General features: G+C 35.5%; 1 long non-coding RNA gene and 1 other non-coding gene across 2 annotated transcripts; one reads left to right on the forward strand and one right to left on the reverse strand.

Annotated features, from left to right (window-relative positions):
- Positions 1-1852: 1852 nt before the first annotated feature.
- LOC127900435 (uncharacterized) lies at positions 1853-2820 on the reverse strand. The gene is made up of 3 exons (XR_008052588.1): positions 2668-2820; positions 2082-2208; positions 1853-1971 (listed from the first exon to the last, which is right to left on the reverse strand). It is a non-coding gene; the product is annotated as an uncharacterized LOC127900435 (long non-coding RNA).
- An 11748-nt stretch (positions 2821-14568) lies between these two features.
- Positions 14569-14676, forward strand: LOC127900470 (small nucleolar RNA R71). Its single transcript, XR_008052653.1, has one exon. It is a non-coding gene; the product is annotated as a small nucleolar RNA R71 (small nucleolar RNA).
- Positions 14677-15537: the final 861 nt, after the last annotated feature.

Raw genomic sequence — 15537 nt, forward strand, 5'->3', positions numbered from 1 at the left:
AACCTTAATGAAGTTTATAATTCATATATGTCCCAATGATATAATTTCAAACCCAAATAACATGCAATCAAAAGATGATTCCATTAATTTAAGGAAATTCAATGTCTGAATCAGCCTTGACTTCGTTACTCTTGACTAACCTCTACATTTATCAACCGCGTGGGTGCTAACGACAACATACAGTTCCTATTTAAACAATGCCTCTCCGTCTTGACAATCGTCTCCCTACACATTTGGTAGAGTTTATTAGATTTCACGAATTTAGATAAACTGTAACACCCTGGTAGCTGACACAATATTTCAAAGATGTATGCTTACCCTTCATCTAAGTCTTCATTCATGATGTATTTAATTATCTTAACATCTATGTGTTCCAGTGACCTTGCAACAACAAAAGGTCCAGCCCTATATTGCCTTATCAAATTCAGGAGTGGGTAATTTACTGTCTCTGGAAATTGACTAAGTGATGAATTATTAGTACAATCATGTTCACCATGAATACAACTACCCTTGCCTGATGTCTTCGCTGAACCTGCATTTAAAGGAACTGACACCTGAAAGAAAATGCCTTTGGACGTTAACAATAGAATTCATTATGTAGTTAGAAGGAAGCAGATGCTATGCCATTGAGACAAAAATTACTTCTTGGTTGAGCACAGTTGCTTATTAGTATATCCTACCTACAACACCAACAATTATAAAAAAAAAACACAAATTACTAACCAACCTTAATGCTCCCATAACCACCTTTCTTCTCTATCCATTTTATTAACCTCTTGATCTCGTATCCATTCCATAGTGCAATTGGGCTAATCGATCTATCTCTGCGTAGTCCACCATATACAATTGAATTACAGAACAACATCTACACAAACAATTAAATTAAATAATTTGAAGTCAGTTTAACTAGTACTCCAAAATATTTCAAGGCATATTAAGAAGCCTAATTGTTTTTGAGTGCTACCATATAGTAATTTTATTGATATATCTTATGCTAAAGTTTTATCTCCGTATCTCGATGTGCATTCTTATCCTTCAGTTGTAAACTAATTATTTTGATTGTATAAAATATTATAGAACACTTATATTATTAATTATACGTTTACTTGAAATTAATAATACGATATTTACCTCCAAGTATAGCACACACCCGCCAACATATGCAAGATGGTCCTCCTTGTATCTAGTGATACCTTTAATCAATTTGTCATAGCAAAAACTTGCCCAATTTCTCTTACTTATAAATTGAGTGTCCTTCAAAGAATATAAGAAAGATGAACTTATGTGTACACCAATAGGAGGTCACAAGATGGTGCACAAGGTAAATAACATAAATGTAACTTTAAATTCGTCATTAGCTTCCCTTGAATTTTGCAGAATATCGGCCAAAGTCTTAACGTTAATTCCACTTGATGTTGCATTGTACTTGCCTAGATATGCTGCCACATCTAACCTATCACCCTCTAACTGTAGTGGCATTCCCCCATCAGATACTCCCATTATGTAGCCAAAACTATTGGCACTAAGTTCTAACTCCCTACCATTAAATTCTATCACACACCTAGCCACATCCGTCCTCTGAACAAGCCAACAACATAGTTTCCTTTTCAGTCTTCCACAATTAAGCTTAATCAGATTATCTAGTCCCATTTCAGAAACTACTTCCCTCTGGTCATCTGTCAGTTGTACCACAATAGCTGCAAACCTGTCAGGTGCGCACCGGGTGAGAAACTTTCTCTCCTCAACAACTTTCTCAGCTCTGTGCGATTGGGTTATGTATTTGCTTTTCTCGTCCGGAGGTAAGTTTTTAAATTCTGTTCCTAGTTCTTTGCGAACCTATACGAAATTATTACATATCATTTCCAATATATTCTCAACTAAATCGATTAAAACATCGCTTTTAATTTACTAACCTCTCTCGTAATGCTTGCGCTTGCATCATTTGCCTTCATTCGACGTACCGCTTCCCCACTGCACATTTACAAAATTGCATTGATTTACGAACACATCATATTCAAGTTTGTCTATGCGAACAAATTAATTGACTTCATTAATTTTTCGGTACTCTTTCACAAACTTACAAGAAGCTGACAAATCCATAGCTACTTTGCGTGGCTTCATTCCCTTCACCATTGACAATGGTCACTTTTTCGAGATCACCATTAGGATTGCATAACTTCCGCTTACGAATTCTCCCCAATTCCATTCCTGCAACCCAAATCATTCTTAAATATCACTTTAACATTCTTTTCTTCTTTCTTGCCTTCAATCTAGTGACTTCAGCCTCAATTTTTAATATATCATATTACCATTATATATTAATATTTCATCTATTTACTAATAATTGCTATATCATCTACATTCTACAGGCTATTTTCACACAAGCAGTCTACCTTCGAGGGCAAAGACAACGAAACCTATTTACACGGTATAAATAAAATCAAGTGCTTGCATTCTGAAATGGATCCAACCAAATTACATTTATATTAAATTCAATGTCATCAGCCAATCAAATATACTACTCACGACGCATATAATGTGGGTACTTGATTGCATCGTTTCTACTAAGGAGCACAATACTATTTTCAATCCTAGTGAACTTAAGATTTTTTTCCCCGCAATCAGGATAATGAACCACCAGTTTTCCAATTCTTTAGAAAAATGTACCTCGGTTTCAAGTTTCACGCTCACGCATCCGCATTTGATTCTCCACAACTACGCTGGGATCGTTTCAAATCCTCTTCTTTATGGCTCGCCTACTAGATGTCTTCTAAGTTGAATGATGCAGGATGGTTATTTGTCTTCTATAATTTGCCTACCGTCAAGAAGATGGTTGCTGCTAATTGGGAGCCAAACACAAAAATTCTAGGTTACGCCTGAGCAAAATACTTTTTTTTTTATTCAACATTCGTGGATTGGAGAACAATAGCGATTGCCACCGGAAACGCCGGTTGCAGTTAACTTCTTCTATCTAACCTATTACATTTTACCCGTTAGATTACATGAATTTCAATCCAACGATTGCTTCTCTTAAAAAGACAAAATAAGGGGATTACTTATCCCCGTTACAAGGTAGCTGGATCCTCTTTTATAACCTATTAATCTTTAGGTGGACCATTGATAATTTTCATTTAAAAAATTTTTACTAAAAGAAATCTCTTGAAAAGTTTAAAGTGTGATACATTAATCTCCAATACAACAACAATTTGATGTTACAAGTAAATAATTTTGTAATATCATATGATGTGCATTTATTAGGTAAATGGTGATTTTACATAATTTTTAATTAATTATTTTACTCTCATGTAATATGAAATTCTAAGTGTGCAACCCAAAAGGGGGTAAATTGAGTTTCTAAAAATAAATATTTAAAAACTTTATAAAATTTAAGAGCTAAAACATGCAGATTTAAATTAGATAAATTATTGTGCAATAAAGATAAAGAGATAAGGATAGAGAAAAGCAAACATGCTAGTTTTTTTGTGGTTCAGTAAACCCTGCCTTTGTCCACGCCTTCAAACACACCGAGCTTGAGAATTTTACTATTCAAGCCTCACAACCCAAGACTTCTAGATTTTACAATTGATTTCCAAAGTATCAATCAACTTTTACAATTTTGAGATGATTCCCTCACCTCTTATCCAAGTGTTTCCCACACTTATAATCACTTAACTTTTGATAAGTAAATGATGAATACAACAAAGCAAACCCTCCCAACTAAAATGTAACCAAATAATAGCTCAAATGTGCGTATATGTACAAAATGTAAGCTTAGAGCACTTTTGATTGCAGATAGATATTGCCAAGATTGTTCAGCAACACTTGCAATAGTGTTTTCTTCGGCTATTTATAGAAAGAGTCACAAAACTAGCCATTATTGACTTTTTGGTGATATAATTACATTGTCGTTTACGCTAACCCGGTGCCACTTGATGTTACCATTGTAGCCAAAATTTGAATTTGTGAATAATTGATTTACTGCTTAGTGGTAACCAGTATGCCGTTTGATTTCAGAGAGCTAATTTTAATTAACTGGCTTGCTGTTTAAGGTATTCAGTGTACTGATTGTGATGTGATCCAGAGTGGTCAGAGCATTACAAATTTGTTGCTTGTTCCAGAAGAGCCAATTACGAGAGCATGAGCTAAGAAGATCAAAGAAGTAATGCAAGGGTTTGTTTAAGCTACTTTGGATGAATTCAATTCAACTTCAATTTCCAAGAGACCAATATTCAAGATGGGCTTGAAAGAGGATTAACTAACCTTGGAATACTTGATTCGAGCTAACAAGGTGACGAGTGTTGGAAAGGATGGTTTTGAAGTCGAAAAAGGGCTGGAAAAATAATTTTAAAACTATAGCTGCATTTCTTACGCTGAGAGCTTTGAAATGACATATTATAGGCCCAAATTCGACATCATTGTTGTACAAATTTTAATGTACTCGCAAGCGCACGAATCTATTGTAGTATAGATCAATGGTGACGAGTGTCGATCCCACGAGGAGGTGGATTTTAATTGTGTAGAATTAATTTTGTGAATGGTGATTGGATTTGTGGTGGAAATGATTTGGAATATGCTAAAACTTAAATTAAAATGGCGAGAATAAATTCTGAAATTGGAATTGAAATGGCGAGAATAAATTGAAGAGAATTATATTGAAATGACGTACTTGGGTATCTGAATCCGTATCAACATGCATCATGGGATAAATATTCATTATTAATGCCAATTAAATCATGAGGGGGGAATCCGCACCTCATGAACCACGCTCTAATCAATATGGTGCTAAGGGCTTATCGTGCCAAATAATAATAACCTTATACTAGAGAGCTGGTGTAACCAAGGCGGTATCTAGACAAGATTATTATTATTTGTCGACGAGAAGTCAAAACATCCACAAAAACTAGAGGGGAAGAGAAAATAAATTTACCAAATTAAGCCCATAACACATGTTGAGATTTCACCTTCAACCCAAACTTGAAAGAAAATTAGCCACTCATAATTGAACTAGGGGCAAAATAGAAATTTATTAAAATATGAAGAAATACAAGATGGAGAGGGAATTACAGAAAACAAAGTCCAAAAATGGATTCAGAGGTATTAAATTAGGGGAGAGAGGCCCCCTTTTTATAGATACATGGAGTAAATCATGGCCATCGGATTAAAAACAGTTTGGACGCTCAGGATTGCGCCACGTCATCAGTCAACAGTACGCGGTTTGACCACGCGGATGAACAGTAACACGGTTTGACCCGGATGAACAGTAACGCGGTTTGGTTGAAAATAATCCTGTGTGATGCATGTACCGTACGCGAGATTTTTCGTCCACTGATATGCTGTCACGTCACCATCAACAGTACATAAGAAGTTTAACCCAACAGGATCGTGACACCTCATCAGTCAATGCAACATCATCGGTCAATGCCACGTCATCGTCCGTCTATGTGAACAGTGTCGTGAACAGTAACGTATACAGTACCGTACACGTGAATAGTACCGTACATGTGAATAGTGCTATTTTTCCTTTTATGCTCCTCCTAAGGTTTTCGACCGTCCTAAGTTCAAAAGTGATGTCCATTTTGCCATCTGATCTCTTGTTTATTGTGAAATGACTACGATGCCCCTAAAATACATAAAATACTTAATTAAAATAAAACATAGAATTAAATCAAAAGAAGGTTAAATTCATAAAAGTAAAGGTGTTAGTAAAACTTGTAGTGTAAAATGATGATTTTCTCCTTTATAAATATATATTTCTAACACTCAACACACCCCCCAACCAGCTTATTGCTAGTCCCTAGCAAATAAAGTGAAAACAAAATTCAAAACCAAAATGATTTTTATTTTATTTTATTTAGAAACACTCGTGTTTATTCAATCAGATTAATGATAGCAATCAAATAAAAGTATAAGCATTATCTCCAGTCTAAAGCAACATCACACCGACATCAACCATCCACATGAATCAACCTAGTAGATTGTCATAGCTACTTTCAAGAATGACATGTCAAACCCCAAAACCTCACTGGAAGTAGTGACACTCTCACAAAGAAATTAAACCCAATAAAAATAGTCACTCCAATGAATGGTACTTGAGAGAGAAAATAATAAAGAAGCGATATCACATGCTCTCACCAAGATGAAAGAAAGATGCCCTCAGCTTAGAAATAATACGATCTCAAGTCAAACAAAAATGCTAGTCAACCCATTTTATTTATCTCTTTTTTTTATTATTATTATGCACCACTAATCTTTTTAGCCCATATAACTAGCTTCTACTTCAAAATATAGTTCCCTAAAATCAAGAAGGACTTTTATTAGGACGTAACGTAGGCTAGGGACATGGTTAACAAAGAAGGGAAATAAGGAAAACAAAGTGTATGTTTGAGAAAAAATGCAGAGAGATTTTTTTCTTTTTTTGGAAGTTGTAAGGTGGATTTCACCTATTATTGTTATTTTTATTCTTTTGAAACAACAACTTTTGTTTTGTTTTGTTTTTTTATTTTTTATTTTTTGGCATAACTTCACTGAACAAAATAATTATTTACATTTTCTCAAATATAAATAGGTGATGGAACTTATAAGACATTGGGTAATACTCCAAATCGGAGTGGGTCAAGATGATAAGTTGACAAAGAAAAAGTTTTTTGTTTTTTGTTTTTAAAGGCTCAAAAGGGTTAACTATGGATATTTAATAAAAGGGATGGCTAGAAAGGCTCAAACGGATCAAAGATGGCCTTTCCATCATCTTTTAGGGCTCTAAATAATCATTCATATCTACTAGTTAGCTGGGTCTCCCAATGTAGCAACACATTTTTTTCTTCTTTTTTTTTATTTTTTTTTACCATTTTTTTAAGGGTTAACTCAAAAGAAATCTAGAGATCGTGTATATAAATAATAAACTGCTAAGCTGTATAGAGAATGGGCAAAAAGGTTACTCTTCAAGAAAATGATAGGCTAAAAAACTCACTTGGTACTTATTATGACATGTTCATTCCTTCAAGCAACTCATATTTGTCTCAGACATCAACATGTAGAGTAGCAAACATAATGTAACGTCACTTAAGACCAAAGATAATACAAATACTAAAATTTGAAATTAATCATGTCATCCAATGTTAAAACAAATCACACAATTTTTTTTTAAACAACATTCTACCCCCCAACCTATTCTAAACATGAAAGGAAAATATGCATGCAGAAATGTGAAAATGATGCATAAAAACTAATTAGAAAAGTTACACGTAAAATGATAGAAAACGAAAATGGTTTTTTTTTTTTTAAGAAGATGCCTTTCTAGAGGTACTACACTCCATATTCAGCCATCTTTGACTCAAAAATTTGAAAATATATATTTATAAGGAGAAATTAAAAGAAGAAGAAAAATGAACATCAAAACATAATAAAGAAAAAGAAAATGTCTGAAATTTTTTTTTAGTTTTTTATTTTTTTTTTAGTTTTTTTTTAACGATGAAGATGCGTTTCTAGAGTTACTACACTCCATATTTAGCCATCTTCAACACAAAGAGTTAGCAACAGTTAGTTTCTACAACAAAAAATTAGTAAAAACTTAACCAAAATTCCACAATTGTCGACTATTCCCTCCCCCCAACCAGAACAAAACATTGTCCTCAATGTTTGAAAGGAAAGAAGTAGAGTTTAGAAGACATCACCTGGGTGGTGCAACACAAAAGAAAATATTCACAAGCGGAGAGTTAAATCTAATTTGTACTTCTTACTGCGGCTACTATTACCATCATTATTTGGGCGCTCCAACACAAAGGTCCAGGAGTCTGGCTCCGGTTTATAAGCTTGTAACAGATCAAGTAGCTCATTAGCAGTGTGAGCACAAATAAAAAGTTTTTTCACATTAGAAGGAATGAAATAGTTTTTTATTGCATGGTTAAGAAATGCGATAAAGCCATCATAAAAGTTATTGACATTTAACAAACCGATGGGTTTCTGGTGGATGTGCAGATGGGCCCAAGATGCTAGTGTGATAAGTGCCTCTAGTGTTGCAAGATCTCCTGGAAGGAAAATAAAAACATCAGTATGATTAAGCATTTCAGTTATTCTTTCTTGCATACCTGAGACGACTAACTCTTCTCCAGTTGATGAGTCAGACGAACTGCCCAATGGTTTTAGGACTCTTGGGATGATGCCTAACACTTGGCTACCTTTGATAAAAGCTGCTTCTGAGACCATTTTTGATAACCCTCGATTACCTCCTCCATACACCAAGTGTAATTTTCTCGCTGCTATGCTTCGACCAAGATCTATGGCTGCCTCAACGAACTCTTTATGTTTGCCATATGTAAATCCAGAAAGCACACAAATGTTCTTGAATTGTCTATTGGGAGTAGCTGCCATTGTGATACTTCTCAAAAATAATTTGTGAGTGCTTGACAAAAAAAGAAATCACATTTAAGACTCTTTGTGACAGTGGATCACAGTTGTGTATGAGGTAAAATGTTAGTGTCAAATAACGCGTAAAGCACGTGGCTCGCTAGTCAAAAAGGAAACAGTAAAAGGGAAAAAGCAAACAGTAATAAGGAAAAAGCAAACAGTAATAAAATTATTAAAGATAATAATGCACACAATAAAACAATAGTGAAATAAAATAACAGTAAAGTGAAAGGATATTTACAAGTAGCTGCGACTGTGGCTCACATCTTCCTCTAGTTTTACGTCTAGAAACGGCTTGAACGCCCTCTATGGGTCGAGGATAGGCTTCCTATCCAGTTTTCTTATAAACTGGCAAACAGAGTCGTTTATAGTCAGATTCCCGAGACTATATCGTGCATGCTCTTTCTGGAATAATGACCATAACTGGAGAATCGCTCATTGCACATATCCACTGGGATGCGTTTCAAGAGACAAAAGGATATCATCCAATGACTCCTTATTCAAGCCATCCCTAATAAATTGAATCTTATCTTCCCTGTTATCAGATACCATTCCTAAAGAACATGGGTTTTTATTGTAACTCATTCTGGCACACTTATGACAAGCAACAGAAATTCTTCGAGCTCGTCGTTTTCTTGCATAATTTCCTTTACCACAACCAGACATGTATGCAATAAATTTTAGAGGTAACTCACCTACCGATCGTACTTTAGCCTCGATTAACCAACGGATGTCAGCAGGTATGTTATTCCTCATGAATAATCGCATGCGTTCGGACCGAGCTTTATAGATCGTAAGGAGGGCATTCTGAGGAAGTGAAGGAAATCGCTTGTGAAGCTTCGCTAGAATCTCGTTTCTGTCCATACTTTTGCCTCAGAATATCAGTTATTATGGGAAACTGAAGTAACCGACTTGATTGTCACGGAGTACCGTTATCCGCCACTTCACCGGGGTAACAAACTAAAGCACACAAACAGAAAAACAAATTAAAACACACAAAGAAAATTAAAATCGTCCTCTTGTTGAATTTACCTCAAGCTCCAACTGGATGTCGTAAACACTTCTCTCAATGTCTCTGAGTTGGCTTTCTAAACCCTCAACATAGGCTACTAACTCTGGTGGTTGTAGAGCCCAAATGCGATGTGTTTTACAAAATTGAATCTGCCTTTTGAGATGAGTTTTGACACGTTGAAGTGGTTTAAGAATGTTCAGGAGGAACGGTCTAAGTAAGGTACTCATGATTAAAAATGATAAGAGAAAACTTAATAGTTAAACAAACACACTTATGCAGAAATAATTTCAATTAGCAAAAGAATAATATAAAGAAAGAAAGAAAGAAAAAATCAAATCACCGAAAAGAAAAAAAATCAATTCAAATTTGGTGGGTCACTCAAATTTATTTCGATGTCTTCTCCATGTGGTTGGTATTCTAGATATGACTTTAATCTTTGACCATTAACTTTAAACGTGACACTGTTCTTTGGGTCCTTAATTTCAATTGCCCCATGTGGAAAAACAGTATGTACAATAAATGGGCCAGACCAACGAGAGCGTAACTTACCTGGGAATAAGTGCCAGCGAGAATTGAATAAAAGCACTTTCTGACCTGGAGTGAAAGATTTTCTCATAATTTGCTTGTCATGGAAGACTTTCATTCGTTGCTTGTAAATCTTGGCATTTTCGTATGCATCATTGCGAATTTCTTCAAGTTCTGCCAGTTGTAATCTTCTTTCTGAGTTGGCTTGCTGCATGTCAAAGTTGAATTTCTTGATTGCCCAATATGCACGATGCTCGAGTTCCACAGGTAGGTGGCAAGCTTTTCCATACACTAGCCTGTAGGGTGACATCCCAATCAGGGTCTTGAAAGCCATTCTATATGCCCATAATGCATCATCAAGTCTTAATGACCAATCTTTCCTGTCTGGCCTCACCGTTTTTTCTAATATATGCTTTATTTCTCGATTAGATATCTCAACTTGGCCACTGGTTTGCGGATGATACGGAGTTGCCACTTTATGTGTGATTGAATACTTTGTCAAAAGAGCTTTGAATGCTTTGTTACAAAAGTGGGCACCACCATCACTGATTATCGCTCGAGGGAATCCAAAGCGTGAAACAATGTTGCTTTTCAAAAATCCTATCACCACCTTGTGATCATTGGTTCTGCATGGAATTGCTTCTATCCATTTTGATACGTAGTCAACAGCAACCAATATGTATTGATGGCCAAAAGATGGGAGAAAGGGTCCCATGAAGTCGATACCCCATACATAAAAAATCTCAATCACTAAAATTGGATTTAGTGGCATCATATTCCTTCGCGTAATGCTTCCCATTCGTTGACACCTATCACATGAAAAACAGAAAGTATAAGCGTCTCGAAATATAGTTGGCCAATAGAAACCACATTGTAAAACTTTAGTCGCTGTTTTCTTAGCACTGAAATGGCCTCCACAAGCTTGTTCATGGCAGCATGAAAGGATATTCTAAATTTTACTTTCTGGGACACATCGTCTAACAATTTGGTCTGTACAATACTTGAACAAATATGGGTCATCCCAAAAGAAATTCTTTATCTCTGCAAAGAATTTAGTCTTGTCTTTCTTTGTCCAATGCACTGGAAGTCCTGTAACAAGATAATTAACTATATCAGCATACTAAGGTAATACTTCCACACTCATCAATTGTTCATCTGGGAATGACTCATTCAATGGTAATGATTCCATAATTGTGTCAAAATAGAGACGAGAGAGGTGGTCTGCCACAACATTTTCTGTCCCTTTCTTATCTTTGAATTCCAAGTCAAATTCCTGCAAAAGTAACACCCAACGAATTAGTCTAGCTTTTGCATCTTTCTTTGTGAGAAGATATTTAAGAGCAGCATGATCTGTGAATATAATTATTTTACAACCAATGAGATAAGATCGAAATTTCTCTAGTGCAAACACTACTGCTAGCATTTCTTTTTCAGTAGTTGAATTGTTCAACTGTGCATCATTCAATGTCATACTAGCATAGTAAATAACATGGGGAATTCGATCAACTCTTTGTCCTAATACTGCTCCTACTGCATAATCAGATGCATCACACATGAGCTCAAATGGTAAGCTCCAGTTTGGGGGCTGAATGATGGGTGATGATGTCAACAACTGCTTTAGTTTTTCAAATGCCACAAGATATGAATCAGTAAAGATAAAAGGTACATCCTTAGCAAGTAGATTGCATAAGGGTCTAGACACTTTGCTAAAATCTTTAATGAAACGTCTATAGAAACCAGCATGCCCAAGGAAAGATCTTACTTCTCTGACTGTTTTGGGTGAAGGAAGATTAGAAATGAGATCCACCTTGGCTTTGTCAACCTCAATACCTTTGCTCGAAATGATGTGACCGAGAACAATACATTGTTTTACCATAAAATGACATTTCTCCCAATTTAAGACCAAGTTCTTCTCGATACATCTCTGCAGAACTAGTGTTAGATGATGTAAACATTGATCAAATGAATCACCAAAAACAGAAAAGTCATCCATAAAGACTTCAAGGAATCGTTCAACCATATCAAAAAAAATGCTCAACATGCATCGTTGAAATGTAGGAGGTGCATTACATAATCCAAATGGCATTCTCCTATATGCAAATGTGCCAAAAGGGCAAGTGAAAGTAGTTTTCTCCTGATCTTTTGGTGCTATGAGAATCTGATTATATCCTGAGTAGCCATCTAGAAAGCAATAAAATTCATGGCCTGCTAATCTATCAAGCATTTGATCAATAAATGGTAAAGGAAAATGATCTTTACGTGTGAAAAAATTCAACTTTCTATAATCAATGCATACACGCCATCCTGTAGTTACTCTAGTGGGTATTAATTCATTATCAGCATTCGTAACTACTGTGACTCCTAACTTTTTGGGGACAACTTTCATAGGACTGACCTATGAACTATCAGAAATTGGGTAAATGATACCTGCATCTAATAGCTTAAGGACTTCAGTTCTAACAACTTCTTTCATATTAGGATTTAACCGACGTTGCATTTTCCTAGTAGATTTAGCATTTTCATCGAGGTGAATGTACTGCATGCAGTCTACTGGGTTTATACCTTTTATGTTTGCTATGGTCCATCCTAATGCTCCTTTGTGCTCTTTTAAAACATCCAACAACTTACTTTTTTGTTCGTCATTGAGGGATGATGAGATGATTACTGGCAGAGCGCTTTCTTCTCCCAAAAATGCATATTCCAAAGTGTTGGGCAATGGTTTGAACTCGAGTTTTGGTGGTGATTCTGATGATGGGATGAGTTTCTTCTCTGATGGTGCTAGTTGTTCAACTCTTGACTTCCATTTATTAGTGTCCATGGATGGTGCTGAGTCAAGTAGGGCATTGACCTCATCGACCGATCTGTCAATATCAAAATCAAAACCAAAGTGAGTTAAACATGTTTGTAAAGGATCATCACTAAGGTTTGAAAGAAAAGTGTTATCAACTATTGTTTATATTAAATCCACATCAACAATTCCATCATCTGCATTGTGAGGTTGTTTGGAAATGTTGAAGATGTTCAGCTTCATAGTCATGTTACCAAAGGACAACTACATATTTCCAGTCCTGCATTGAATGTGAGCATCCGCAGTTGCCAAGAAAGGTCGGCCTAGGATAATGGGAATGTGCTTCCTTGAATCCTATATTAGTTGAGTGTCAATTACAATGAAATCAACAGGAAAATAGAACTTGTCTACTTGGATAAGCACGTCCTCCACAATACCATGAGGTATTTTTGTGGACCGATCTGCAAGCTGTAACACCACTGGAGTTGGGTGTAATTCTCCCAGTCCAAATTTCACAAATACTGAATAAGGCAACATATTTACACTAGCTCCTAAATCCAACAAAGCATTCTCAATTGTGTGGTTCCCTATACTACATGAGATAGTGGGGGAGCCTGGGTCTTTGCATTTTAAAGGAATTTTATGTTGGAGTATAGTACTAACGTTTTCTGTTAAAAATGCCTTCTTTTGAACATGCATATTTCTCTTTTTAGTACAAAGGTCTTTAAGAAACTTGGCATAAGATGGAACTTGTTTAATAGCATCAAGCAAAGGGATGTTAACACTTACCTGTTTGAAGATTTTGAGAATCTCACCTGTGGATTTTTCCTTTTTTCCTTTAGCTAATCTCTGAGGAAATGGAGCTTTGGGAATATATTCTTGTGGGTTGGTTTCTTCTTTCTCCTCCGGTGATGAGTCGTCAACATTTATAGGTACAATTTGATTTTCTTTTGTCACCGGCATCTCCACTTTGTTGTCGACTTCTTTTCCTTTTCGCAAGGTCATAACTGCTTTGACTTCTCCATGCTGCTGTGGTGAACTGGTACTTGCTTCATGCACTCCTTTAGGATTAGGCATTAGTTGACTTGGAAATTTTTCTTTCTCAACAGTCATTGCCAAGGTCTGAACTGAAGAAGTAAGTTGTCCCACCATCTTTTTTAGGCTTGAAACTGATTGGGATTGTGAATTGAAGCCTGCTCTCAACTCATTTCGTAGTCCATCAATGGTGCGGTTTTGTTGCTCAATTATGGAGTGAGTAACATTCTTGAAATTCTGGAATGCATCGTCCCATGGTCTGGGTTGAGAGTAGTTTTGGTTCTGATAGTATAGTCTAAATGGTGGCTGAGAGGCTTGAGGAATTGGTTGCATTGATGGAGCTGGAGTTGTTGGTCCATTATGTTGGAATCCTTGAGACTATGAAAAATTGGGGTGGTCTCTCCATCCAGGGTTATATGTGTTGGAGTATGGGTTGTAATTTGATGGTTTTCTCATTACACCTATGGCATTGGCTTGATCTGAGTATGAGTCATGGTCATGTGGTTCTGTTAATTTAGCAGTCGATAACGATGCTATTTGTCGAGTAAGACCTTCAACCATCTCCTTGACTTCGTTGATTCCTGAAGTTGACTCTCCAATGTGAACCTCATTCACTCCTTTAATTCTTCTAGTATTCCTGAGTGATCGACTCCGTTGTTGGGAATTATCCGCTTGTTGCTGGAAGAATTCCCAAATTTCTGATGCACTTTTTAACATTAGCTCTCCTCCACTTGTTGCCATTAGCCATTCTTGCACATTCGGCAATAATCCCTCCAAAAAGTATTGGCATTGGTGCCATTTTTCGTACCCATGATGTGGACACTTCAAGAGTAGCCCATTGAATCGCTCTCATATTTCAAAAAACTGCTCGTCCTCTCTCTGGGTAAACTCTGAGATTTTATGCACTGGGAAATATTTATTCAAAAATTTTGTTACCATTTGTTCCCATGATGAAATGCTATTAGCAAGTAAAGTATTTAACCATGAACGAGCTCTATCCTTTAAAGAAAATGGGAATAATATGAGTTTAACATCATCGTCTGAAAGATTTTCATATTTAAAAGTTTGACAAATTGAATGAAAATAATTCAGATGATTATATGGGTCCTCATTTTCTAGGCCATAAAATGTTGGGAGACAATTTAGCACACTGGGTTTTAATTCAAAACTCCTAGCAGCTACATTTGGGTATCTTATGCATAATGTGCTCAAATTAGCTAAGGGACTAAAATAGTCCTTAAATGGCCTCTCCTGTGGTGCTTGTAAATCCATTATATTTTTAACGTTCTTGTGCGTGCAAAGTGTTTTTTCTAGTTCAAGGTCTATAGGTTCAAAATTAGGTAATAATGACCTACGACCATGCATGCAAAACAAATAAAAAAAAATAAAGATGGGAACAAAACAAATAAAAATAAAGAAGAGGTAGAAATTACGATACTAACCTTATTGCGCTATTACAACCTTTCTATAAAAATACACAAAAATAAATACGTAAAATTAACTAAAAATTAAATTAAAACTTAATAAAGAAAATTAAATTAAGATAAACAAAAATTACAAAGAAAAATAACTTAAAAATTAAATTGCATAATTGTAAAGAATAGAGAAAGAAAAGAAATACTAACCTCTAAATGCAGATTCACATTTTTTTTTCTTTTTTTTTTTTAAAAAAAATACAAGACAACAATTTAAAAGAAATTATCCACACAAATTAATTCTATGAATTAAAATTACTTACCTCCCCGGCAACGGAGCCAAAAACTTGTTGTGCAAA

Source organism: Citrus sinensis, chromosome 2 (assembly GCF_022201045.2).
Source record: "Citrus sinensis cultivar Valencia sweet orange chromosome 2, DVS_A1.0, whole genome shotgun sequence".
In the NCBI taxonomy this organism is placed as follows: domain Eukaryota; kingdom Viridiplantae; phylum Streptophyta; class Magnoliopsida; order Sapindales; family Rutaceae; genus Citrus; species Citrus sinensis.